This window comes from Triticum urartu, chromosome 5 (assembly GCF_003073215.2).
Source record: "Triticum urartu cultivar G1812 chromosome 5, Tu2.1, whole genome shotgun sequence".
In the NCBI taxonomy this organism is placed as follows: Eukaryota; Viridiplantae; Streptophyta; class Magnoliopsida; order Poales; family Poaceae; genus Triticum; species Triticum urartu.
The window spans coordinates 33,372,248-33,382,150 of record NC_053026.1 but is presented as its reverse complement, the minus strand read 5'-3'; positions in this window follow the sequence as shown (position 1 = coordinate 33,382,150).

Here is a 9,903-nt window from a genome sequence, read left to right as displayed (position 1 = left end):
TTGAAGCCTGGTTCAAGGGCTACTGAGGGAGTCCTGGATTAGGGGGTGTCCGGGTAGCCGGACTATAACCTTTGGCCGGACTCTTGGACTATGAAGATACAAGATTGAAGACTTCGTCCCGTGTCCGGATGGGACTTTCCTTGGCGTGGAAGGCAAGCTTGGCGATACAGATATGTAGATCTCCTCCCATTGTAACCAACTCTGTGTAACCCTAGCCCTCTCCAGTGTCTATATAAACCGGAGGGTTTTAGTCCATAGGACGAAGAACAATCATACCATAGGCTTGCTTCTAGGGTTTAGCCTCTCGGATCTCGTGGTAGATCTACTCTTGTACTACCCATATCATCAATATTAATCAAGCAGGAGTAGGTTTTTACCTCCATCAAGAGGGCCCGAACCTGGGTAAAAACATCGTGTCCCTTGTCTCCTGTTACCATCCGCCTAGACGCACAGTTCGGGACCCCCTACCCGAGATCCGCCGGTTTTGACACCGACAACCATGAATAAAGTGTGAACCACCATCAGTCATTAAATATCTAGGGACTCCAAACCTCGGAAAAATAACTTCCTTAAGCATTTTAATAGAAGTGTTATAATCATCACTACTAGTTGGAATAGCTTCTACCCACTTAGTAACGTAATCAACAGCCACTAAAATATGTGTATATCCATTAGAGGCAGGAAAAGGTCCCATATAATCATAGCCCCAAACATCAAATGGTTCAATAACAAGAGAATAATTCATAGGCATTTCTTGACGTCTACTGATATTACCAATTCTTTGACATTCATCACAAGACAAGACAAACTTACGGGCATCCTTGAAGAGAGTAGGCCAATAAAAACCAGATTGCAATACCTTATGTGCAGTTCTGTCTCCAGCATGGTGTCCTCCATAAGCTTCGGAGTGACACTTGTGTAGGATCTGTTCCTATTCATGCTCAGGTACACAACGTCTAATAACACCATCTGCTCCTTCTTTATAAAGATGTGGGTCATCCCAAAAGTAATGCCTCAAATCATAGAAAAACTTTTTGTTTTGTTGGTATGTGAAGCTAGGTGGTATAAACTTAGCAACAATATAATTAGCATAATCAGCATACCAAGGAGTACTACGAGAAGTACTTATAACATTTAATTGTTCATTAGGAAAGCTATCATTAATAGGTAGTGGGTCATCAAGAACATTCTCTAACCTAGACAAGTTGTCTGCAACGGGGTTCTCAGCTCCTTTTCTATCAACAATATGCAATCAAATTCTTGTAGCAGGAGAACCCATCTAATGAGTCTAGGTTTAGCATCTTTCTTTTCCATAAGATATTTAATAGCAGCATGATCAGTGTGAATAGTTACTTTAGAATCAACTATATAAGGTCTGAAATTATCACAAGCGAATACAACTGCTAAAAGTTCTTTTTCAGTAGTAGCATAATTTCTTTGAGCATTGTCTAGAGTCTTACTAGCATAATGAATAACATTTAATTTCTTATCAACTCTTTGCCCTAGAACAGCACCTATAGCATAATCACTAGCATAACACATAATTTCAAAGGGTAAATTCCAATCAGATGGCTGAACAACAGGTGCAGAGACTAATGCTTTCTTAAGTATTTCAAATGCTTCTACACAATCATTATCAAACAAAAATGGTATATCTTTTTGAAATAAATTAGTCAGAGGCCGAGAAATTTTTGAGAAGTCCTTAATGAACCTCCTATAAAATCCGGCGTGACCAAGGAAACTTCTTATACCTTGGGACATGGCATCTTTTCAATAGCATCGACCTTGGCTTTATCAACTTCAATACCTCTTTTAGAAACTTTGTGCCCCAAGATAATACCTTCATTAACCATAAAGTGGCACTTTTCCCAATTCAAGACAAGATTAGTTTCTTCACATCTTTGCAAAACTCGATCAAGATTGCTCAAGCAATCATCAAAAGAGGAACCATAGACGGAAAAGTCGTCCATGAAAACCTCACAAATCTTTTCACAAAAGTCAGAGAATATAGCCATCATGCATCTTTGAAAGGTAGCAGGTGCATTACATAAACCAAAAGGCATACGTCTATAAGCAAAAGTACCAAAAGGGCATGTAAAAGTAGTTTTTGATTGATCTCTAGCCGACACAGGTATTTAAGAGAAACCAGAATAACCATCTAGAAAGCAGTAATGTGTATGTTTGCATAATCTTTCTAGCATTTGATCAAAAAAAGTTAAGGGGTAATGATCTTTCTTAGTAGCTTTATTTAATTTGGGGAAATCAATTACCATCCTATAACCGATAATAATTCTTTGTGGAATCAATTCATCTTTATCATTAGGAACAACAGTAATACCTCCCTTCTTAGGGACACAATGGACAGGACTTACCCACTGACTATCAGCAACGGGATAAATTATACCTGCCTCCAGAAGCTTGAGTATTTCTTTTCTTACCACTTCTTTCATTTTAGGATTCAGACGTCATTGAGGATCACGAACTGGTTTGGCATCTGCTTCCAAATTTATTTTATGTTGACATAGAGTGGGACTAATGCCCTTAAGATCATCAAGAGTATATCCAATAGCAGCACGATGCTTCAGAGTTTTCAATAATCTTCCTTCTTCATGCTCTGAAAGGTTAGCACTAATAATAACAGGATATATCTTCTTTTCATCAAGATAAGCATATTTAAGATTATCAGGCAACGGTTTAAGCTCAAACACGGGATCACCCTTGGGTGGAGGAGGATCCCCTAAAATTTCAACGGGAAAATTGTGTTGCAGAATAGGTTCCTGTTTAAAGAATACTTCATCTATTTCCCTTCTTTCATTCATGAACATATCATTTTCATGGTCTAGCAAATAGTGTTCTAAGGGATCACTAGGAGGTACGGCAATAGAAGCAAGACCAATAATTTCATCCTTACTAGGTAATTCTTCCTCATGATGTTGTTTACTAAATTTAGAGAAATTAAACTCATGAACCATATCATCCAAGCCAATAGTAACAACATTCTTTTCGCAATCTATCCTAGCATTAGCAGTGTTCAAGAAGGGTCTACCAAATATAATGGGACAAAAGCTATCTTGCGGAGAAGTAAGAACAACAAAAATCAGCAGGATATTTAGTTTTCCCACACAAGACTTCAACATCTCTAACAATTCCCATCGCTGAAATAGTATCTCTATTGGCAAGTTTAATTGTGACATCAATATCTTCTAACTCAGCAGGTGCAATTTCATGCTTGATTTCTTTATACAAGTCATAAGGTATAACACTAGCACTAGCACCCATATCACATAAGCCATGATAACAATGATCTCCTATTTTAACAGAAACAACAGGCACGCCTACCACAGGTCTATGTTTATCTTTAGCACAAGGCTTAGCAATTCTAGCAGTTTCACCATCGAACTGAATAACATGCCCATCAATATTATCAGACAAGAGATCTTTAACAATAGCAATATTAGGTTCTACTTTAACTTGCTCAGGAGGTGTATAAGTTCTAATATTGCTTTTATGAACAACAGTTGAAGCTTTAGCATGATCCTTTACTCTAAAGGGAAAGGTGGTTTCTCAACATAAGAAGTAGGAACAATAGGATCATTATAAGTGACAGTCTTTTCTTCAACTTTAATAGGTGCAGCTACCTCTACTTCTATGGGAGGATGATATTTAAACCACTTCTCCTTAGGGAGATCAACATAAGTAGCAAAAGATTCACAGAAAGAAGCTACTATCTCAGAGTCAAGTCCATATTTAGTGCTAAACTTACGGAAAATATCGGTGTCCATAAAAGATTTAACATAATCAAACATAGGTGTCATACCTGACTCCTTACCTTCGTCGGGGTCCCAATCTTCAGATTTGCGTTTAATTCTATCCAATAAATTCCATCTAAATTCAATAGTCTTCATCATAAAAGAGCCAGCACAGGAAGTATCGAGCATGGTTTGATTATTATGAGAAAGCCGAGCATAAAAACTTTGCATAATTATTTCTCTCGAGAGCTCACGATTGGGGCATGAATATGACATTGATTTAAGCCTCCCCCAAGCTTGAGCGATGCTTTCTCCTTCGCGAGGCCAGAAATTATATATATAATTGCGATCACGATGAACAAGATGCATAGGGTAATACTTTTGATGAAATTCCAACTTCAATCTTTTATAGTTCCATGATCTCGTATCATCACGTAGCATATACCATATCAATGCATCTCCCTTCAAAGATAAAGGGAAGACCTTCTTCTTAGCAACATCATCGGGTACACCTGCAAGCTTAAATAATCCACAAACTTCATCCACATATATTAAGTGCTCATCAGGATGCTTTGTTCCATCTCCTGCAAAAGGGTTAGCTAGCAGTTTTTCCATCATACCCGAAGGAAATTCAAAAGGAGTTTCATTTTCAATAGGTTCAGTAGGTTGAGGAGCAACTCTTTGCTCTACTGGACGGGGTGAAGATACCCCGAACAAGCCCCTCAGAGAATTACTTTCCATAGTAGCAAGTGACAGTAAATTTCAGCACACTATATAAATTTTTCCTTACCAAATTCCACCTACCAAAGGCGCTACACTCCCCAGCAACGGCGCCAGAAAAGAGTCTTGATGACCCACAAGTATAGGGGATCTATCATAGTCCTTTCGATAAGTAAGAGTGTGGAACCCAACGAGGAGCAGAAGGAAATGATAAGCGGTTTTTAGCGAGGTATTCTCTGCAAGTACTGAAATAAGTGGTAACAGATAGATTTGTGACAAGATAAATTGTAACGAGCAACAAGTAACAAAAGTAAATAAAGTGCAGCAAGGTGGCCCAATCCTTTTTGTAGAAAAGGACAAGCTGGAACAAACTCTTATAATAGGAAAAGCGCTCCCGAGGACACATGGGAATATCGTCAAGCTAGTTTTCATCACGTTCAGATGATTCGTGTTCGATACTTTGATAATTTGATATGTGGGTGGACCGGTGCTTGGGTGTTGTTCTTACTTAAACAAGCATCCCACTTATGATTAACCTCTATTGCAAGCATCCACAACTACAACAAAAGTATTAAGGTAAACCTAACCATAGCATGAAACATATGGATCCAAATCAGCCCCTTACGAAGCAACGCATAAACTAGGGTTTAACCTTCTGTCACTCGATCTGAACATATGATCTTCCACCAAATAAACCAACTAGCATCAACTACAAGGAGTAATCAACACTACTAGCAACCTACTAGCACCAATCCCGGACTTTGAGACAAGAATTGGATACAAGAGATAAACTAGGGTTTGGAGATGAGATGGTGCTGGTGAAGATGTTGATGGAGATTGCCCTCTCTCGATGAGAGGAGCGGTGGTGATGACGATGGCGATGATTTCCCCCTCCCGGAGGGAAGTATCCCCGACAGAACAGCTCTGCCAGAGCTCTAGATTGGTCCCGCCTCGTGGCGGCGGAGTCTCGTCCCGAAAGGTTTCTTTTGATTTTTTTTCTCATCGAAAGACTTCATATAGCAGAAGATGGACGTCGGAGACCCACAAGGGGGCCCACGAGGTAGGGGGCGCGCCCTAGGGAGGGGGCGCGCCCCCCACCCTCATGAGTAGGGTGTGGGCCCCCTGGCCTTCATCTTTGGCGAGGATTTTTCTTTATTTATTTTAAGATGTTCCGTGGAGTTCCAGGACTTTTGGAGTTGCGCAGAACAGGTCTCTAATATTTGCTCCTTTTCCAGCCCAGAATTCCAGCTACCGGCATTCTCCCTCTTCATGTAAACCTTGTAAAATAAGAGAGAATAGTCATAAGTATTGTGACATAATGTGAAATAACATCCCATAATGCAATAAATATCGATATAAAAGCATGACGCAAAATGGACGTATCAGTCCCCAGCACAAACTGTTCAAATGGGCTCTGAAGAACCTCAACCCACTACATCTGTTCAAGAAGAAATTCCAGCCACTAGTGCTGAAGAAACTGCTGCTGATGAACATCTGAAGACACAAACTGCCACTGAAGAGGAACCAGAAATTCCTCAACCTGAAGAACCTGAGATTGCGATTCCTGAGGTTATGATGCAACTCACTGACACTCCTCTGCCCAAGCCAAAGGATCCATTCTCAAGGAAGCAAAAATTCAAGGCTGATGATTTCTTCGGCGAGCACATATTCTTCACAGACTACAACCCCTATGACTCTGCTTGCATAAGGAAGAGGCGTTTCTGGACTGCCAGCTAGGCTAATTTCTATTCCTCAGTGATGTTCAACAAAGACAAAGTCTTCGATCATGAGCACATTCCTCACGTGGACATGGAATCTCTGTCGTGCTTCGTGCCAGTCCTTAGTGTTCTTCACGACACTGGACTGCTAAATTTCTGCACTGAAATATGTGATTGGAATGAAGAACTCATTCTTCAATTTTATGCAATGCTGCACATCACCGGAGACTCTGAAGATGTGAATTCATGGGTGCTGGACTGGATGTCTGAAAACACTCACTACAAGGCACCAACTACTGAATTGCTTCGTGCTTTACCACTCAGTCCTCCCCTTGAAGCAACTCGTTGCATCTAAAGTGAACCTGAGCTTACAGATCACTACATGCAAGTGCTGATGAAGTCATTGAAGCCAGGTCAGGCCCCAAGAACAAAATTCCTCGTGAAGGAATTGATATATGTGCCTCGGACTGTCTATCGCATTTTGACGAAGACATTGAGTCCAATCAAGGGACACGACTCGGATGAAGAAGAAGTCATTGGCATCATGAAGAATCTACTTTTCAATATCATTCATGGCGTTCCCATAAACTTCCATGATTTCTTCATGAGGACTCTGGCCAATGTCGCCATGTCACCGTTTGAGTTGAAGCCTTATGCACCTTGGATTATGAGATTCATCAGAACAAGGTCTTCACTCAACTATAAAGCTGATACACTGAACCATTGCAGCTACTTGCCCCCAATTGAAGACCTCAAACGGACATTTTCCTCAGCTAATGACAAGGGCAAGGCCGCTGCTGCTATAGATGAAGGCATTCGTCCATTGGATGGTCAATTTCGCAAGGCTGCATCCTACTCAACCAATGACGACTCTGCCACCCATGACTCTACTGCCAACACAACCAAGCAAAATCCTCAAGGCACAGCACCCAAGGTGATGACTGATCGTGAGCTTCTCCTCAGTCTTCATCAGAAAGTTGATCGCAATCATAAATGGGTCAAGCGTCAGTTTGGTTCAATTCTTCACAACATGACTGCTACTCACAATGCAGTGAAGAAAACCACTACTACCTCCATGAAATCTTCAACCGTACCTGGGCTATTCTGTCTCATGTCTACAGCAAAGAAGACCTGAAGAAAATGGGTCTCAAGGAAGATTTTCACTGGTCTGCGCCTCCACCGAAGAAATACAAGAAGGTCAAGGTTCCTTCCTTGGTGGCAAGCTCCTATTCTTCATCGCGCGACACCAACGAGCATGGAGACTTGGACGACAGTGTGGCAGGCCCTACAACAACAAACGACCCCAACAACGTTGGCACTCCTTCATCTACTTGATATTCTTCAGGGGCGTTAGTCCTCATTTTCGATCCTTTTCGTCATTCGATGACAAAGGGGGAGAAATTTGAGGTAGTCTTCAAGCGGGTCTATCTTATATGGGTGTTTTTTTTCCCACTAAGTTACAACTCTCGTTCTTTTGAAGACTTTGCTGGATTGAGTTGTAAACTGAAACTCTATGGTGGCCTGATACTTTTGCTGTGTTCTTCTGCATGCTTATTCCTCATTAATGTTTACGCACGCATGTTGAACTACATCAGTCACCATATTTCATCATGCATTTCAAATTCTTCATATCATATGTCAAATGTGTGTATGAATTACAAGATATAGGGGGAGATCTCCATGATTCAACTCTTCAAGTGTGCATTGCTTCAAAAGCAAATTTCTCACTATGCACATCTTCAGGGGGAGTTCTTCTATTATCTTGCAATCAAATTCCTCAATATCAGTATTTACACTTCATATGTTTATCCCCGTTGAAAACCTAAACTATATTGTCATCAATCACCAAAAAGGGGGAGATTGTAAGTGCATCTAGTGCCCCTTAGTGATTTTGGTGTACTGAAGACTTATAGGTTAAGGGACTAATGTGTTTATGAGTGTACACAGGTCTATAAGTCTATGAGGAGTTTGATATTTACAGAGAAAGTCGACCCCTAAAAATGAAGTTCTTCAACTGAAGACTTAGGATTTCTGAAGACTTTCTGAAGACTTTGAAAGTGAAGAAATTGGTGTGACCTTGAAGACTTGGTATTCATTCGAGGAACATGAAGCGTGAAGACTTTTGTTTTCGTAGTTTCATTTTCTCTTTCTTGAGTCATATGAAACACCGTGTTTTTAAAGGGGGTCGAGGAAATACTAAGGAAAAATTTCCATGTGATGCTCAACTCAAAATCCTACACCTACCAATCCCTTCGAGTGAAGCCATTGGAAATCTCATACAGTTCAGTCATATTCTTCAGTGACAGAGACGAAGTTCTTCTGGTCTCTGAGGAATTTGTTCTGATTGGGGAGTTAGGAATTCGCCGGTGCAGATTACCTACACTGTGAGGAACATGATAGCCCTGAGGAATTTGATACTCAAATTTCCGACCGTTGTTGTGCTACGCGCCAGCTGTCCCAAAATATCTTATCCACCTAACGATCATATCCTTGAAGGGCATTTATGTCTTATCATGTCGGGCTGCTCCCTAGGCTATAAATAGCCGCCCCTACAACCACTAGCTGGTTGGCTGCTCCGAGAGAAACTGACACTTGTCATTTGAGAGCATCCCATCCTCCGAGGACTTTGAGCGAAAATCATCGAGTGAGGGAAAACCCAAACCCAAACACCTAGAAACCCAAAGTGATTGATCATCACTGAAGAGATTGATCCTGCGTGGATCCACGCTTGTTACCTTTGAAGTCTGTGCTTCTTCCAGACGGTTAGGCGTCATGGTCTAGAGCATCCAAGAGGAATTGTGGATCGCCGAGTGACTGAGTTTGTGAAGGTTCAGAAGTCACCTGAAGACTTACCACGAGTGATTGGACGAGGTCTGTATGACCTTAGTTCAAGGAGAATACGGTGAGGACTGTGTGTCCGGGACTATGTGTCCTCAGGTTTAAATACCTAGCCGCTCCAACCAGATGTACAACTGAGACAGCAGTTGGAATTGGTCTACCAAATCATTGTCTTCACCAAGCCAACTGGTTCTATTTCCTCAACTCTTTCATTTCCTCATAACTTTGTTGTGCGCTTGTTCATATCTGTGCTTGAAGACTTTGACTGAAGACTTTCCCAATTTCCTCAGTTCAATTTCTTCAGTCTGTTTGTCTTCAACCTGTGTTATCCTGTGATTACGCTTTCTGTACTCTGTGCTTGTCTTCATTTCATCATGATGACCATGCTTGTGTTCTGTTATGTTTGCTTTTGAGTACTTATTCCGTTGCTAGTAGTTCTTCGCCAAGGAATTTCCTCACCGGCAAATTCCTCAGTGAAGAATTCATAAAAATCGCCTATTCACCCCCCTCTAGTCGATATAACGCACTTTCAGTAATGCACATTTACTATAGATCAAACCTGACATTTACAATAAATATCATACAAGTCAAATAAACATAACTAGTGACAAGGGTTCTTGCGAATCTATCCCCAATGTTTGCAGAAATGACACCAAGTTTAATTAAAAAATGCATCACATGCATTGGATACTGTACTTGATACTGTTTGATAATTGCTCCAATTATAGCTAAAACCTTGTGACTTACACAAAACTCAGAGGACATTATATGCATTCTATATTGAAGTTAAATCCAACTAGCCTTACAACCCAAATCACACCCACATTTAAGGTCATTCGTTCACTTTAGAACCCTAACATATCTAAATTAGACAAAAA